Here is a 19307-nt window from a genome sequence, read left to right as displayed (position 1 = left end):
TGATGGTTCAAGCATTGCATCCTATCACCACCTTTTACTTTTTCCTTACTCATTGTCACATCATCCCTCATCCCCTCTCCATCTCACCACTATGAAATGGTCATCTCTCATTTCCCGTTACTTTTTTTTTGAATTAAATATATAAAATTATAAGTTCATAATTATGTAAATATTTAATAATAAATATGAATATTTCATTAAATCAATATTATAAAACATTACATAATTAACAATTACAATTAAATAAATAAATAAATAAATAAGAAATTTATAGATGAGGGTTGGCTTTGGGTTAGGTGATTTTGGTTGTGTTTACTGAACAAACTTGATTTTTGGCTTGGATGGGGTTGGCTATCCAGAACATATTCGGAAGAGCGGAAAAAATTGAGAAATTAGGTTGGGCTTACAGTTGAAATAAAATAATATTATGGTACATTTGGATAATGAAATTGTTGGAGATGTGATGAGGGTGAAAAAACCAAAGCATCTAGTTTTAGTCGGTAAATCGGTGGATCGAAATGAGAAACAATTTGAATTGGTCTTGTTGAACCCCTTCATGTGATTTGTTTCGGTCGGATCTTGGGGTGAGATTGGTGGAAGGGTTGTTTGAATTCATTTTGGTAAATGAAAGTTAAAATAATGCTAGAAGTTGAGGAAAGTTGTGTGAAAAGTAGAGTAAAAGACGTAATATTTATAGTTGTAAAAAATAAAAAATTTAAATTTAAATTTAGACAAAACTACAAAAATGGTCCCTATGGTATGTATTTTTTCTGAGGTTTAGTCCAAACCTTGGTTTTGTTGGCTTCATGGTCCTTTTGGTCATGTTTCTATATGATTTTAGTCCCTCTAAAACTGAAATTACTGTAATACCTTTACATATTTATTTTTTATTTTTCTTTCATTCAATCCGAAATACTGAAAACTGAAATTACTAATCAGTGATCAAATGTAGTAATCTCTTTTCCTGTTTCTCATGTTAGTTATTTTAGCATGTTTCTCATGTGGTTTTTCATGTTAGTGGGTATGTTTGTATCTTGTGATTTTTAGTATATGTTTTTATGTTTTGTTGCAGGTTGAGAGAGAGAGAGAGAGTAACACCCCGTTTCCAAGACAAACCTTAAAATATGAAGATACGTTTTAAATAGGGATGAGCAACGGGCCAAACCCGGACTGGACCAGCCCAAAGACCGAAAACCCGAAGACCGAAGACCGAAAATCGTGAATTGTCTTACCCGAAAACCGGACCGTTTTTTGGTGTATTGGGTCCGGCTTTGGTCCTGTCCGGTTCCGGGTACTAAACCGGGTTTCGGGTTTTGGACCGAATTAGACTTTAGTAGTGTTGTTTACGGTTTCGGTCCAATCCTATACCAAACTAGGTTTCGTATGTTTGTTGTTTACGGTTCATATTTTGTTTGTCATGTCACTCTCTAGCATAGTATTTCAAATTATAATCTTATTAGGTAACATCCATCATTCGTATCTTTGTTGTTTGCACAATTCAACTAAAAAATACATAAAAGATGATGAATATAATGGTACGATGCGAGACTATAATTAGAATATGTGCAAATGAGGTGTATGCAAACACATAAAAACGTTAGTAAAAAGTCACACTATTTTATTAAAAAAAACCTACACTATTTATATATAAAAAATTTGCACTTAACATCCTTATTTTTATATAAAAAAGTTGCACTATTTTTATAAAAAAATTACACTTAACAACATTGTTTTTATTAAAAAATACTGCATTATTTAAAAAAAAAACTGCACTATTTTTATTAAAAAAATGTAGTAGGAAATAACTTTTGATTTTTCGAGAAAAAAAAATCGACACCATAATATGATCAAGTGAGGCCGAAACCAAAAAAATCTGACATGTGATCCACAAGAAATGCCGAATCAATTCAATCGGACAACATTTTCTTTATTTTGGTAATTCTCGCTTAATGTTTGTCGATAAAAAAAAAAAGAAAATAATTTTTGGTTTTCCGGTCCGATCTGGGTTAAATCCTTTAATTCGGGTACGGTCCGGTCCAAACCCGAAACCCGATTATTGATAAAAATTAAACCCGAAAACCGGCTCATTAATATGATAATCCGGTTCGGTCCGGGTCCGGTCCCGGTTTTTTTCTGGTCCGGTCCGGTCCGGTCCGGTCCCACGGGTCGTTTGCTCATCTCCAGTTTTAAATATCATTTTATTCCGGCATATGAATATATTTAAATAAATAATTTAGTGAAAAAGTGTGTAATTGGCATTATAATTTGTTTTGGAGGTCTAAAGAATGCTTTCGGGATTCGTACTGGAAAGAATATTTGATAATATGTCTAAAAGATATTCAATTGGGCTCGTTTTGTAGTTTTTGGACTTATATTGAAATTATTTCATAGAGGAGGGACTATTTGAGTAAATTTGGATGTCATTTGAAAGGAAAAGAGGAGGAAGGTCTAAATATGTCATAATTGAGATTTTGGGGTTAAAAAGGTAATTTTTGGATTTGTTTTGCAAAAGCTTTTCTAAGTGGAGGGCTAAAAGGTAAGTTTGAGGATTAATTTGAAAGGATCCTATGGGGAGGAACCGGAATTGTAAATATGCCAAAGTTTTAGAATGGTCGGGGTTTAAAGACCCACCACCCTCACCGTACTAACCCTAACCCTACAATTATGAGCATTCGCCACTCTCCTTTCCTCCATTATCGGCCGCCACCCTTTTTGGCTTCTTCGGCTACCAAGTCGCCGTTGTGCCATCCCATTGAAGGCGGAAACCTCCCTTAGACGTCGTAGCAGCGAGGGATCGGAAGGAACTCATCTGTTGCGTCGCTATTATCATTCTCGGTGGAGGCCGCCACCCTCTCGCGTCTTCTTCTGTTCGGCCACCATTCTCCGTCGCCTGCTGCGAACGTCGTGACCGTCGCCACTGTAGCAAGTTCCGACGTCGCCGCCTTCCCCTCCATGATTCAGTGTAGTGTTGACGTGTTCCGCCTTCCCCTCCATGATTCACGATGGTGGCTGTGATCGCAAAAGCCGCCGCCTATTCGGGGATTCTGCCGCCGCCAAACGCCACAGGTGGGTGGCTGTGTTATTATTCCCGACAAAGGGTGTAATGTGTGTTTATTGTAGTGTGTGTGGCTGTATTTCTTTTGTTAGATTGGTTTTGACTAGTCGGAAAATCAAAATCAACCACTACCACCACCGTGAGCCACCGCCGGCCACCACAAGGTGGTTGTGTGAGTGTGTGTGTTTTATTAGATTAGTGTGTGCGTGTGCCATTCGAATTGGGTTGTAAATTGTACACGGTATATAAATAATAATAGAAAATCCATAACCACTACCGTGAGGTGATGGCTGCCGCCTCCTGCCGCCACCGGCCGCCGTGTCGGGTGGCAGTGTGCTTAGTTGTGTTGGGATTCCTTGTTGGGTGTTTGGAAAAAGGACTAAACCCTAATGGGCCTAATGAAGCCCTAATGGACCCAAAAGCCCAAACATGTGACTAATGGGTGTAATAAACCCTAATTGACCTAAGGAAAACCCTAATGGGCTTAAGGACTTGGTTTTGGGCCTATTGGGCTAAGATGGGATTAGAAACCCTAATTAGTGTTTAGAAAACCCTAATATTGGATTTATGGGCTTGGACTTATCGGGACCCACATTTGGGCCATTAGAATGGAAGTGTGTATTAAGCCCAATCACATCATATGATTTATTTAGAAGAGTGATGGACTTAATGGATTAAGTTCTTAATGGGTTAAGTGAGAAACACTTAACCTTAATCGTCATTTTATGTGAAACCCTAATTTCACTTGGGTTTATTGTTGGGCCTTCCTTATGGGCCTTGATGATTGGGTTATTAATGGGCCATCCAAGATCAAGCAAATAGACTAGAATAATTAATGGGCTTTGAGGTAAGGCCCATATGAGGAGTTGGGCCCAATTTGGAAAATTGGGCCATAGTTTGGTCCTTTAGGATTATATGATATTGGGCCATTAGAATGTTGAATATTGGACTGGACCAAATGGTGGCCTTATGGTAAGACCTTATAAAGGTTTGGGCCTAATTTGGAAAATTGGGCCATGTGTTGGGCTTTGACCCATAGTTGACTTTTGGGCCTTTGGATTGGGCCTTGGGCTTGAATCAAGCCAAGATAGGGGTAAAGCAGTCTTTTACCCCCAACATGGACTTATGGACATGTGTTGGAACCCAATTTATTAATTGGGTGATGTTTGATATTGACAGTTCGGGAACCTGCCATCCAGCAGCTGGGGTTAGGTCTACGGGACTTCAACAGTGTAAGGTGAATTACCTTCTAGTAGAAGTGGGTCTAAGGCACCAATGGCGACCCACTAGTAGTTGATTACAGTTGAGATGATTGTCTTTGTGATAATTGTCTGGTTTACTATTACTTGATGTGTTCTATGTGCCAATATATCATGTTCTAGGTGATAGTGGTAGTAGGAGGGGAATAGTCCCTCGATCGGTTGTTAGGACCGAAGGGTACGTCGGACACCCCAGATATGTCTGACATCATGTTTATGATATGTTATTATGTGATAGTAGTAGGGGGTGAAATAGTCCCCGTGACCGGGTGGGATAGACTGGAGGGTAGGCAGGCACCCCATAATGGCCTGACATGGGTAGTTAGCACCCTAGAATGGCTTGACACGGGTAGTTAGCACCTCAGAATGGCTTGACATGGGTAGGTTGGGCACCCTAGAATTGCTCGACAGTATGTATGCTATGTGATTATATGATATGTGATATGATGGGGGAACTCACTAAGCTTCGTGCTTATAGTTTTCAATTTTGGTTTTAGGTACTTCCTTTTCAAAGGAAAGGAGCCGACTCGATCGCAGCGCATCACACTATGGTTTTTCTGCACATGAGATCTTTGGGATTACACTCTGATATTGGTTATGATAACATGTTTTGATTATTTCTACTTTGGTCTTGACATGACATGATATTATTGATGTTTCTTATACTGTTAGTTTTATAATAACTTATTTAAAAATGAAATTTTTGGTCTTAAATTTTGGGATGTTACAGAGAGAGAGAGAGAGAGAGAGAGAGATGGAGGGAGGGAGGGAGGGAGAGAGAGAGATTTATTATTTTTTAATTATTTAAATGGATAAAGAATGAAAGAAAAATAAAAAATAAATACATAAGGGTATTACAGTCATTTCAGTTTTCAGAGGGACTAAAACTACATAGAAACATTGCCAAAAGGACCATGAAGCCAAAAAAGTCGAAGTTTGGACTAAACATCGGAAAAAATGGATACCACAGGGACCATTTTTGCAATTTTGTCTTAAATTTAAAACAATAATCGTTCGTTGGAGGAAGTGAAAAGAGAAAGGACGTGTTTGGCAAAAGTAGCTGTTAGCTGGAAGCGGGTAGCGGTTAGTGTTAGATTAGTGTCTAAGTCCATAACTATTTTGGTATGTACTTGACCCGATGGTGCATGGTCCTTTTGGGTTGCCTTCACCAAAGCAACTTGATAGGATGAATTATGGAGAGAAAGGATTAAATATGATTTATTAATATATTATGAGAATAATATATTAAAGGAGAAATCATATTGTTTAATTAATATTAGTCAATAATTAATTGGTAATTAGTTTTGTGACTAAAAGAGATTAATTAAACTTAGGGGACTGGAATTGTAATTATAAGATAATTGTAATTTGGGTCATGGATTGTCTTGAATCAAGAGGTGGACGAATTCTTATGGGAAGCCCATAAGGAAATCGTCCAAGGGCTTGATTAAAGGAGTCTATGGGTTGCTTAGGGCTTAAGCAACCAAATTAGGGTTTCCTTGTTAGATAACCCTAATAGCCTCACTATATATAGAACCCTTAAGGCTCAAAAACATGGGGAACATCTCTTCCAGGGTTAGAACACGTTTTGGGCAGCCTCCATCCTCTCTCCTCTTCATCCTCTTGCTTATGGTGTTTGTGAGCCATTAGAGGAGTGACACTTGTGACTCTAAGCCTTCCAAAGTCAATTGAAGGAGGAATTTGGATTGTTATTGCTACATAACAATCAAGGTAATATTATAAACCTATTCTAATATCTAATATGATTACTTGTATGCTAGAATTAGGGTTTATAGTCTTGGATTCAAAGCATGTACAATAGAGAAACCTAGATCCAAGCATTAGGGTTTGTATGAGCCTAAGCCTTTAGACTTGAAGTGAATTGGTGTGTGGATTGTCTAAAGAGCATTAGACATAAGCAAATGTTTGCTGCAACGTTCATGAGTGCTTATGAATATGAATTTGAGCATTGGATTAAACCCATGCTCACTTGGATCACTCCATGAATTGTATCACGAGTGATTGGTGAGACGATAACATCTTATATTCTTGAAACCGAGATGTGTGAGTTGTATCTTGCAAATCGGTTGCACATTGATAATATGTAAACGCACTAGTAACTTGGTGTTATAAAACATATTGTTGTGTGTGATTCGGTGAGTGAGTGCAAGCAAGCATTGTATCAAAGTTTATCCGTTCCTTTTATCCAAAGTAGGATAAAAGCGAGATTTTTGGGCCCCTCGATGATTTAGTAATGACAAACGTAAATGCTCGGCCGGGCTTGGGCTAATTTTATTTGTTCAATTAGTCAGTCGTCATAAATCAGAAATCGAGAAGTAGTATAAAGAGAATGATTAGAAATCATATCTCATACGATATCTAGAATGGAGGAATATATGATCCCTTATCTATGGACATGCGTATCTGATAGGATCAGAGTTGACAGTGGCTTTGGAAAGCTACGATTGCAGATCAGGATCTGAAGTCATATGCAGAATAGTTGTTAGACTTATCCAAGTGGGAGACAAATTTAGAATGGTCAAACATTAAAGCATTTGCAATCGATCCTATACCCGAAGCGTATGGGACCCGACGCATAATGTTTTATTTGCTATGTTCTCAAAAATTCGAATTGTGAAGAGGAATGCCGTAATCATAATCGAAATTTTAAGAACACACTATGTTTCTTTGACTAAGTTATTAACATTCCACAACCTAAGCCTTTAGACTTGAAATGAAGCATAATATTCTCTCCCTTAATTATAGCAAAACAACCTTTCAACTCTTACAACTTTGTAAAGTATGACTCTTGTTTTCTATAATTAATATTGCTAACTTGGAATACGCGCCTTAATAATCATACAATCATAACTTTTATGCTCCCACTATCATGATGATTATTATAAAACATAACACTTATGCTCCCACTAGCTTCGACATGTATTCATAAACATCTTAACTTTCAGAAAAACAATGCTTATTGAATTTCTTAAGTTCATGTTTCTAATACATAATGCTTTGATAATCTTTTATCAATGCTTCTTGAACTTATACACCTTTGCCTTAGATAGTTTATATGTGTGTCTAAACAATTAAGACTAATTGTCAAACCTCACAATTCAAATCATGGAAAGGGATACCGTAACCATAATCGAAATCGAGAATGCAATTTTACAATCACTATCTTCTTAAAATCTCTCTTAGTGAAAGCATTTCCTCACAATCATTTTCATGAAAGAGGAAATCTTATGACACTTAGATTTAAACGGTGTATGTGTTCCTATCCATGTGAATTTGTTAAAACTAAAGTTTATGACAAATTCAAACTCATATGGACCGAACTTTCTTAATCTTGATTTCTTGCCTTATGGTAGCACAGCTGCCCACCATGTCTTCCAAGTAGTTAAGCAACTCACCCTTTCCTATCAATGTACCTTTCATTGATTAAGGTGCTTTGCCTTTTATGCGTTCAAAATGAGAACTCATAGAACTCACATGCATAATTAACTCGATTGGATTGGCACAGAAACAAAATGATGTCAACACGATAGGTTGTAAACCTCAACTCGTGTTGTAGTGATGATCGATAAGGTTTATTTGATTTGTTCTTGAAACCTTTCAAGACCATTAAGACTCCCACTGACTCCTTGACATATAAGATTTTCTTGTCAAAACATTTCTTGAAAAATAAATATTCAAGAGTTAGTGTAGCTTTTATCAAGACAAAACACTTCATAACTTTGGTCCTAGTTGGTCTTTGTCTTATCCAAGACATCACAACTTTCCACAATTGATGAATGTTATAAACCTTCTTAATACTTGTCACTCATTGTCACAATCTTAACTCTAAGACTTGTTTTTGGAACGAAGTATGATTGAGTTTTTGATTTAACCATTTCTTCAATTCTTGATTCCTTTTCTTAAACATACAATTGTACTAAGACTCATTTAAAGGATCAATTGAGATATGGTTCTTAATCATTAAGACCTATCATAAAGCATAAAAGGTATTCTCCCTTCTTCTTAGAATGGAGAAACTTTTATCTTTCTGCCTACTTGATTCTTCTTATTCGTTCTGTTATTGATCTAAACCCTTTAATCAATTCAGAATTACACTTAATCTTGTAAGTATAATCATATTTACTAAGCCTTTAGTAAATCATGACGAATATCTTTGTTACTCTTATGGTGGACTTGATCAATACGCAACTTTATGTACTCGATCTCCTAGTCCTTCACTTGACACTTTGTCAACAAATTGGTCTAATTTCCAAATACGAAATTTCTCATTCATCGTGCAATCAAGTTGCATGATTCCAAGTTTCTATCCAATTGAAACTTGGGCGATGATAAACTCTCCCTATTTGGTAAATTCTCGACTTTCCATAAATAACATAATAAGAACCAAATGCATTATTGCTAATAATAGAAACATTTTAACATCAATTTTTCATACACGCCATTGTAAGGATAAATAAATAAAATTTAAAATCAAAATTTATTTTATTACGGAAAAAATTTGTCCTTACAATGCAACTCATTGAAAAACTTATGCTAATACATCTTTCTTAGCAATCTAATTCTAACTTTAAGTAGTAGCTCAAGAATCTAATCTTTGAGAAATGCGATCGAAATCCATTCCTTCACGGTTAGATTTTGCTCACTTCTTCCCTTAAGCTTCCTTTCTTTTCTTTGATCCTACAAAACATCAATTGTAATCTTATCACATTATGTATTAAGAATCTAGAATAGAAGCTTAAAAGAGTTAGTCAATGGATTTTACCTAAAGCAAAGCCATACGTTTTGAATCTCCCATCTCTTAGATCTCTTAGGTAAATAGGGTAGCTTCGTCTCCAATTCCCCTTCTCTTGGCAATAAAAGCAAATTGACTCTTTTGGAATATAACATGGAACTACTTCAGGCATTGCCTTTCTCTTATGATCAAACTTTTCGATCATAGCATGTCTTTCGTTGCCATTGTCTATATCCATAAAGGTCTTGAAGGCAGATTCACCAATCAACTTTGCTTTCCTATTGCGCCAAACCATTGCTGATTCAGCAGCAATAAGCATATGGGTGTGATCTATAAGGGTCACGTCGCAGTTTATCGTATAGTACTCTCTTACGAACTCACTATACGAGTTAGGAAGTCACTGAAGAACCCAATCAACAGCCATTTCCTCACAGACAACGGATCCCAACATTCTTAACCTATCAATGTGTGACTTCATCCCTAGGACGTGTGCACACACCGACTTTCCTTCTTTATGTTTACTTGCCAAAAGGGCTTGAGTGGTCTTGAACTTTTCAAGCCTTTGAACTTGTGGGTTAGGGAGAATAATTGGAGGAGGAGGAGGAAGTGAAGCATGATCTCTTGTTCCTCGATCGAATCGTGGAATATCATCTTCATGTGGAATGCTTGTTCCACGGGATTTGAGAAGACCATAGTTGTCGAACTTTGACATCTACAAAACGGGAGAAAATGAATTCAAGTTAGTTGATTGATTGAGTCCTTAGTAAATCACCCAAATGAGATACTAAGGCTAGGACCCAACACAATATTCTACAACTCGGGAGAGGGATGTCGTAACCCTAATTGCAAAATATTTGAAGGTAAGTGAATGACGATTCACTAATTTTCAGCATGAAAAACGAAAAGAAATTTAAGTTTTAAATCTATGAAAACTCCTAGATCCTTTGAGATACATTGAACTTTCAATGGCATGTTTAAATCTCGATATGCCCCTCTTGTTTGTGACTGGGATGCCGAGGATCATAAAGCGGGTGTAAATAACCATACAAACTTACATGGTGCCCTCACATGTTACAGTCACCTATTCGATGTGCCGGTAAACCACACACGCTCCATCGAACTATGACAAACATTGAGTCACCCTTTGCTACCTTTGATTAGAACCATTTAGTGTGCCGGTAAACCACACACGCTCCACTAACGTCTTTGCAAGGGCACAAAGTGTAATTTCATGGAATTGCATCAATTCACTTTTTCCTAAGTAACTAAGATTGGGAATTTGAAAAACATTTAGTTACTTTAGTAATTTTTTATTGTAACGACCGAAAAATACAACCAATTTTAAATTTTTCAAAAACATCTCGATTCCATTAATTCTTTACAAAAAGGGTTTGCAATACAAAACATTTAACGCGTTCCTAGAATCACACACTACAAAATCATGAGGAGCGGTACGATCACGCCTTCGCCTTGCCACGATCTCCTGAAGAACCTGAAAAACATGAAACCACAACTGTAAGCCCGAAAGCTTAGTGAGATATCCCCAAAATACCAACCACAAATACCATACACGCATAACATGCCATAACATATACGATCACAGAACAACCATGCACTTCGGGTCTACTGTGAGATTGGTCCGCCCGCTACCGGGCCTTCAATCCACCTGGTCCACTCTCTGAGTCTACAGTATGACTGGTCCGCCCGCACCGGGCCTTCAGTCTATCTGGTCCACTCTCCAAGCCTTCGGTACGTCTGGTCCGCCCTTTTGGGGCCTACAGCCTATCCGGACCGCTCGCTGGGCCTTCGGGACAACCGGTCCGCCCTGGGTATCTTGGCCTACAGCACGCAGTAGGACCCGTCTCAACCCAACTCCAGTGCGAACAACCATGTGCACATATACATACAATCATATAGCAATTCACAGTCAACAAGCAGATAAAACATATCACATAGCATATCATCATCCTAATCAGGATACCGACCTAACAGGTCACTAGCATAGCATCTCCCTATCTCTCAGGGTACCGATCTCAAACAGGTCTCTAACATATACCATCCTAACTCTCAGGATGCAACATATCATAGCAACAACATAACAACAACTACCCGGATCTCAATCCGATAAGGGCCGACCTTGGTACCTTAGACCCTGTTGATATAGTGAGGATAACTCACCTTGAAACTGCCGACTGAACAGATAACCCGAACTGCTCCGATCACTGATACGATCTCTACCACTGGACAACCGCCAATGCACTGAACTCAAAACAACAATCAACAATTACCAAAATGCCCCTGGAAACCACTGGTCAACCCTTGGTCAAGGACAAGGTCAAAGTCAACTCCTGACTGACCCTACTCGCCGAGTCAACCCTATGACTCGCCGAGTTCCCATAATCAAAACTTCACTCAATCCGCGACCTAACTCACCGAGTCACCCCGAGACTCGTCGAGTTCAACAACTCTGAGTCCACTTGCATACAACTCACCGAGTCATCCCTTGACTCGCCGATTCTCGACTCGACCAGAAAATATTGGGACTCTTCGACAAGACTCGCCGAGCCCAAGAATAGACTCGCCGAGTCTAAGGCTATCTTCAACCTACTCGCCGAGTTGTTCATACAACTCTCCGAGTGCCAGGCCATCCTCATCCAACTCGCCGAGTTGTTCTTCCAACTCGTCGAGTTCCAGCTCATATTCAAGCAACTCGTCGAGTACACCCATGTGACTCGCCGAGTACCACCGGTCTGAATCCAATCAGAAGCATTCCAGGCCATGCAATTGCTCCAAAACATAGATCTAGCCTCCTACAACTCATCCATCACGTAAAGTGGCAAACTTTACGTGAATCCAAAGAGATCTATGCATATTACACATTAGGGCTAAGGTTTGGGATAAGATAGCTTCATCAAACACTCAACACAGGAACTTTTATGCATTCTAACTCTTCTCCATCCCAGATCTGAGGTAGCAACCTCAGATCTAGCCTCTAAACTTCCAATACATCCAAAGGATATGATCTCAACACCCCCAAAATGAAGAATCTAGACAATAGCAGCTCAAACAATGGAAAGATACCTCAAAAGGAAGCTCCAGGAGAAGATTTTCCCGAATCCTTGCAAAGCCCTTTGATCCAAGCCTCTTCTTCTTTGAGATCTCTTCAACAACCACCTCTTCAAGCTCCAATTTGCTCAACAATGGTGATTCTCCACGATTTTAGGGTTTCTGGAACTTAAGGGGGAACAAAGAGGCTAGGAGGAAAACATAATGATCTTTATATAGGGCTCAACCCCGAGAATTAGGGTTTTCTCCACTCAGCGCCTACTCGCCGAGTCCATCATGCTGACTCGCCGAGTCGGCTACATAACATGCGACCAAGTCGCGACTCTACTCGCCGAGTCCATCCATGGACCCGCCGAGTCACTCTTTCCAAAATTACACTTTTAGCCCTTCAACTCTACTCTTGCTATTTTGGGATGTTACAATTCACCCCCACTTAAATTAGGCTTCGTCCTCGAAGCCTACAACAATTCAATCCCAAAGATACTTCCACAGTGCGCCACCTGGTCTTAACCGGGCTAAGTCCCTCAAGGCATACTCATCGAAACTCAAACACACTTTCTCTTTCCTTACGGTGTCCTGACCACCATCTCGAGTCGGGCACCGGCTGTACCCCTGATCCTCACTCTCAATAACCGAGAATTACCCAAGATGCAACTCTGGTCGAAATCTTAACAATCACCTGACCCATAAAGGTTAGAAAACCATGAACCATTGAATCCCCGATCCGAATCCCACTCCATCCATTCTGTGACGACGGAAAGACCCATTCTCGCTCTCAGAGCAACTCTCACGAGTTCCCCTCTTGCAACCGCATACATATGCTGAACTAGCTCTAACACCCTCAGGTTGGGAAAACCTGACACACTGATAATATCCTCCAACATCCCCCAGGATGAACCACTAATACATATCCAATACCCTGATCAGAATCACACAGAGAGCCCAAGACTCTCTCCCTGCATCCCCTCCGAGTCTCTTGGCTCTACATCTGCGGAATTCCTCCGCAACCTCAGCAGACATCCCAAACCGGATGAGCTTCTAATCCACTGCCGCAAACACGCTGCTCAAAACCATACTCGAATTACTCTAATCATAACTCTGCTCTGCCTCTTTCACTTCCGTGAACTTGCACTCCCTCTCGGAGTTACACACCTCTCTCACTTCCTTTTCCAAGGAATCCACTTGGCCATAATGCCACTCCAACAAGTGTCGCGGTGCTCGCCCGACGCTATACCACCCTTAGCGTGTCCGCTATCCATCCAACACACTTACTCTGACTCTATTCGCAGGGACTCTCAAGCCCATGCACTACCTCAACTAAACAAGATCACTACCCGGGGCCAGACCTTCCAATGCAATCACACTGCAACATACACCATCAGCAATCTCAAACTGATCCAACAATACCTGTAGAGCCTTTAGCATGACTGGACCACCTCACCAGGCCTTCAGCCCATCTGGACCACTCTCTCAGAACCTTCAGCCAATCTGGACCGCTCTCAGTGCCTTCAGTTTGGCTGGACCATTCTCCGAGCCTTCGGTCTGACTGGTACGCCTTCCGGCCTTCAGTCTATCCGGACCGCTCAACTATCAATCAACATTCCGAGCTATCCCCCCTCGGAATTCCTCCCATGCATACCGTTCTAGCCCTCTAGGGGTTCCGAACTCTAACTCCATCATACATACTTGATCCCGGCCTGCTCCCAGGCCCTACAGAATACTATGCCCTAGGTCTGTATCCCGCCCCGCATGCCCGACACTCGCTCCAATTAGCCTATACTCTGGGCTGACAGAACACTGCTGAATCCCAACAGCTAAGCACCCTCAAATACTCATCGATCTCCCGGAGAATTCTCCGATTCTCCCCCACTTAAAGCACTGACCAACAACCACCGGTCGCCATTAACGACCTTCCAGAAAAATCCACACAAAGAGTACACGTACACACTGACTGCTTCCCACAATCATAAACAACCCTCAGCAAAACACATCTCCTCACTGATCAATCCGCTAAAAAAGAATCCGATCTCCAATTATCCTCTCCACGACTGCAGATGCTACCCGACATTCAACCCAATGCCGCATCTCCACTAATAGCCCTCACGAAAGATAACCAATGACAACACAAACACCAAACTAGAACCATACCAAACCCTCAGGGAACAACGGATACCAAAACGAAAACCCAAAACCCAAACCATAACCAAAAACTCCAACCTGCAAAACGACGAATATCACAACGAAAACCAAACAAAATACCGGCTCATAAACATTACACCACAATAATCACAAGATATCAAGATATCAAGAAGGAAACATACCCGCAGCTGCATCCGGTAATGCTCTAACCTCCTCTACCGCAAGCTGATAAGCACGACCCTGAGCCCTCGGGGGCTCTGCTCCACCCTGACCTCCACCCGTGATCCTCAAAGTGGCCGGTGCTGGAGCCTGCACCGATCCTGCAGCAAACTGTGGACAGTTGGCCCTCAAATGTCCAACCTGATGACAATGATAGCAAATCCTCAAATCCCGAACTGGCGCTGACTGCCGACAATCCCTCGCATAGTGCCCATCCCTTCCGCACTTGCAGCATGCACCACCGGTCCTACAAACCCCGGTGTGACCCTTCCCACACTTCCCACATGTGTGGCTGCTCAAATCCCCCACTCTAACATCAACGGTCTTGGACCGTTTTGGCGCCGGCTGCGACTGCACCGGAGCCTGCCTCAACTCACGCATCTGCAACTCAATCTCTAACTCACGCCGCCTAGCGGCCTCCTGCAACTCCAACAAGGTCTCGCACCTCTGCGCAGACACAAACTGTCTGATGTCCCTCTTGAGCATGCTCAGGTATCGGGACATCTGGGCCTGCTCCGAAGCGAACTCTGGGCAAAACATCGCCCTCTCAGTGAACATCCTGGTGATCTCAGTCACCGACTCCGAATCCTGCTTCAACTCAAGGAACTCCTGAGCCAATCTTTCCCTCTCAACTTGCGGAACATAACGGGTGCTGAACATTTCTCTGAACTGATCCCACGAAACCGCATCCCTCTGCGCATCCGAATATGACCCCGTGGTCAATCTCCACCAATGCTTCGCCCCGAGCCTCAACAGGTTCAGAGCACACCTCACCCTATGATCAGCAGGGCATGAACACGTGAAGAAACACCCCTCCACGTCTGACAACCACCTCATAGCAACAATCGGGTCCTGAACTCCGTCGAATGTGGGAGGCTTCGTCTTATCGAAGTCCCGATACTGAAAACCCCGACTAGCTCCTCCCCCTGCCGCTGCTACAGCTGCTGTAGCCGCCGCGGCAGCCGTCTCAATGAGAGCCGCATAGCGCTCATCAAAATACTCAACCATGGCGGTCTTAATCGACCCAAACAGCTCTGGCAACTCAGCCCGGAACAACTCAGCAATCTCATCACGCAGGATCTCACGAATCCTCGCATCCAACTCGCTCGTGCTCATCTGACCAATAACCTCGGGCGGCACCGATTCGCCCGGAACTCTCTCTCCAGCTCCCGATCCTGACCCGGATCCACTCTCATCATGCCTCGGAATCTCCATACTGAAAAGAAACACCACACAAAATCTCAGACTCTTCCCACACCCTGGGATCCAACTCTCTCTCAACCCACCCTAGAGATCATGGTTTCCCTGATACGCGTATGGGTCCTGTGCTTTCAGTAGTACGGGCCCATACTACCTTCCACACCTACCCACATTTGTATGAAGTACTACCACAATACCCTAGAGAACATGCATAACAACGATCAACCCTCACCACTAGAGAAACACTGAGAATCTCCCATAAGGGACCCTAGGCTACAGGCATCACAAATCAGGCAACATATCATGAAATCCTGAAGATACCTAGCCTAACACTAGCATGTTGTTCTATCAAAGCTCAAAAACAAATAACATGCATGGTATTTTGGGGTTACTTATTGGCTCTGGCTGATCGTACCTCCACGTCCTCCTTTACTCATTTTGAAAACCATTTTTAAATACTCTTTTGAAAACTCTCCTCGATTTGAGACTGGAGTCACACGAGTGTTTCTCCAATTCACTCAAACCAAGGCTCTGATACCAACTTGTAACGACCGAAAAATACAACCAATTTTAAATTTTTCAAAAACATCTCGATTCCATTAATTCTTTACAAAAAGGGTTTTCAATACAAAACATTTAACGCGTTCCCAGAATCACACACTACAAAATCATGAGGAGCGGTACGATCACGCTTTTGCCTTGCCACGATCTCCTAAAGAACCTGAAAAACATGAAACCACAACTGTAAGCCCGAAAGCTTAGTGAGATATCCCCAAAATACCAACGACAAATACCATACACGCATAACATGCCATAACATATCCGATCACAGAACAGCCATGCACTTCGGGTCTACTGTGAGATTGGTCCGTGATATTGCCATATTTACACTTATTTTTAGGCAGTATTTAAGTACATTTTTATTAATAAATTGATAATATGTTTAGAATAATGATACTTATGAGTTTAAATTGTTATTTTCAGTCAATACAAAGGATTTTCGAAGAAAGGGACCAAAGGTGACAAAATGGGGAACATGGGAGGCTTGGAAGACAAGAAAATAATAAATTCACGATAAGAGCTAAATTCACGACGTGGCGATGAAGCCCACGACGTGGCACGGGTGTTCCAGAAGATAAGCATCGCGACGCGGAGGATTTCCTTGAAGGATACAGATTGCTTGAAGCCCACGACGTGGCGAAACCTGGCCACGACGTGGCGCGAGTTTTTAAGTATTATATAAGTTCTCCTGATTATTACGAAAAGGAAGACTTTTGGCAGAAGAAAAAGAGTTCCAGGAGACGAATAAGAACGAAAGAAAGGTTCTGGAAGAGGGTTTTCAACACCAAAAGAAGTAAAGGTTTATTTTTAGAACATGTCTTTCATTAGTTTTAGATGTGTTAGTTTAATTACTATGATGAGCAGCTGAATCTAGCTACTCTTGTTTAGCTAGATGAAGCTTTGAACTTATGAATAGTTATATGATTATGGATTAAGCTTAGTTGGTGAAAATTTGCTTGTGTTTGATTTGTATGACCTAGCATGTTAATATTTGTTTATCTAATTGCTTAATTACATGTTCTGTGTAGCTTAGTGACCATTAAACTGCATGAATCTGTTTACCTAATAATTTAGTGAATATTGAATTGTTAGAGCTAGGATTGACTAATCTTAGTTAGTAATTAGAATAAATAAAGTTTAGCTGTGCTAGAGAACGTAAATTGTGATCATAATTGCGTTTATACAACAAATCTTACATAGCATATTTATATCTATAATTAGTTCTGTGTTTAATTATGTGTGAACATATATGGTTTGACATGAACTAGTTAAGTATTGGTAAGATAGAACTAAATTACAAATATAACTGAAAACCAACTTAGTAATCCGTAATTGTTAGCTAGCTATAAGGGAGAAGTGGATTCAAACTAAACAAGAGTGTGTTTTTATTTATTGAATTTGATTTAAGTTCATCTGATCTTGTAAAATCAGATAAAACCCTTTATTAAATTTGTTAATAAATTAGGTTAATTTAATAGTAAGTAAATTAATTAGAACACCGTTCCCTGTGATCGACACCCGACTTACCCAAGCTATACTGTAATCTGACTAGGTACACTGCCTATAAGTGCATAGATAGTTAAGTTTGTTAGGTTATAAATATTAAAATTAGTGGGTACTTTTGTGCACATCAAGTTTTTGGCGCCGTTGCCGGGGAACGGCTTAGTTTTTAGTTTATTTATTTGCATTAAATTAATCGATCCTTCTTGTGGAGTCACAGCCACAAAAAGTTAATTTTTCAGCAAAATAATTTTTTTTTTGTTAATCACAGAGTCCACGACGTGGACAGGCAAAATTTTTAAATTTTTTTTTAGTTGGTAGTTAGTTTTTCTTATTTTAGTTCAGTTTTACGTTTTAGTTTAGCAAGTTGCAGGAGTTCATGACCAGAAGCTCAAACACACACTTGGTGCCACCACTGGAAGACCCCGAATCTGCACTTCACAAGAAAACGACGCCCTTGCAAGAATTGAAGTCAGCCTTTTCTAGGAAGTCGGGAAAGAAGACAGGAGAGTCCAGTTCATCAGCGAAGCACAAGAGCAATCTTGAGCATTTGGATCACACACCCGTGCAAACCGAGTCCGAAAGCGATACCGAGCCAAAATTTGAAGAACACACAAGTGAACCCGAGAACGAGCCAAGGAACGAGATGGAAGCGATTGAAGAAATGTCCATGGGAGCATACAAAAAGCGGATACGAGATGATATGGGTCTTGGGTTAGTCCAACCCGCAATTCCTGCCACTGCCACATTCGAGCTGAAGGGACACATATTGATAGCACTGAAGGACATCCCATTTTTCGGGAAGGATCATGAGGATGCTTTTAAGCATCTAGACGAAGTCAACGACATTGCGGATTACTTCAATGTCCCAAATGTCACCAGAAATACAGTCTTGCTTAGGATGCTTCCCATCACTTTCAAAGGAGCTGCTAAGGAGTGGTTAAAAGCACTCCCACCAGGTACAATCACCACTTGGGCTCAAATGCGTGAGCAATTCCTGGACCAGTTCTGCCCGCCATCCAAGATAGCCAAACTCAAGAAGGCGATAGCCAACTTTGAGCAACAACCGGGGGAGTCACTATACAAAGCATGGGAGCGGTACAAGGGCTTACTCAGAAATTGCCCTCAACATGACCTAAATGTGCAGCAAGAGATGTCAATCTTTTATGATGGGGTCAATGTAATGACAAGACAACTCCTTGATTCTCAAGGACCGTTGACAAAGAAAAATCCAAGGGAAGTCAAGGAGCTCATCGAAGAATTCGCGAAACACTCCCGCAAATACCATAACCCGAGGCAAGACGGAAGTAAAGGCGGTGGAGGGGCCCAAACTGAAGACATTGCAGCTGTCATGGCCATGCTAAATAACATGGATCGCTGGATAACACAAATGGACCAGTCGATACATGCTATAAGAGTGGGGTGCGAGCGATGCAGTGGTCCACACTTGACCAAGGACTGCAATATGGATGAGTTTGGGAACAGAATAGCTCAAGTGTGCTACTCTAGTGGGGATAAGTTTGATGACGACTGGAGGAAACCAAAGAAGGAGTGG

General features: G+C 40.9%; 1 non-coding gene across 1 annotated transcript; it reads right to left on the bottom strand.

The window, feature by feature from the left end:
• Window positions 1–18782: 18782 nt before the first annotated feature.
• Window positions 18783–18889, bottom strand: LOC145077477 (small nucleolar RNA R71). The gene has a single exon (XR_013693219.1). It is a non-coding gene; the product is annotated as a small nucleolar RNA R71 (small nucleolar RNA).
• Between the last annotated feature and the right edge of the window lie 418 nt (window positions 18890–19307).

This window comes from Lactuca serriola, chromosome 9, assembly GCF_051521515.1.
Source record: "Lactuca serriola cultivar US96UC23 chromosome 9, Lser_US96UC23_V15, whole genome shotgun sequence".
Lineage (NCBI taxonomy): Eukaryota > Viridiplantae > Streptophyta > Magnoliopsida > Asterales > Asteraceae > Lactuca > Lactuca serriola.
Note: the sequence above shows the minus strand (reverse complement) of the source record. Positions and strands in the feature narration are given on the sequence as shown.